Below are 215 nucleotides of genomic sequence, written 5' to 3' on the forward strand. Positions count from 1 at the left end.
CCCCCCCCCGACTATCGGCTCTGTTTGGTCAGTGTTTTCTTTCTTTCATTCCAATTTCGGATCTGTCCGTGACAGTGAAAACCGGGGATAATTCTGGGGACAGATCCAGCCGGGGACAGGTCTCCAAAACTGGGGACTGTTGGAGCTAAATCCTGCTCCATCTCAGGGTTCATTCAATTAGTAGTCAAAATCTCAGATGTGGATGTGTGAATCCA

The sequence above is a fragment of the Etheostoma cragini genome, chromosome 7 (genome assembly GCF_013103735.1).
Source record: "Etheostoma cragini isolate CJK2018 chromosome 7, CSU_Ecrag_1.0, whole genome shotgun sequence".
NCBI lineage: Eukaryota > Metazoa > Chordata > Actinopteri > Perciformes > Percidae > Etheostoma > Etheostoma cragini.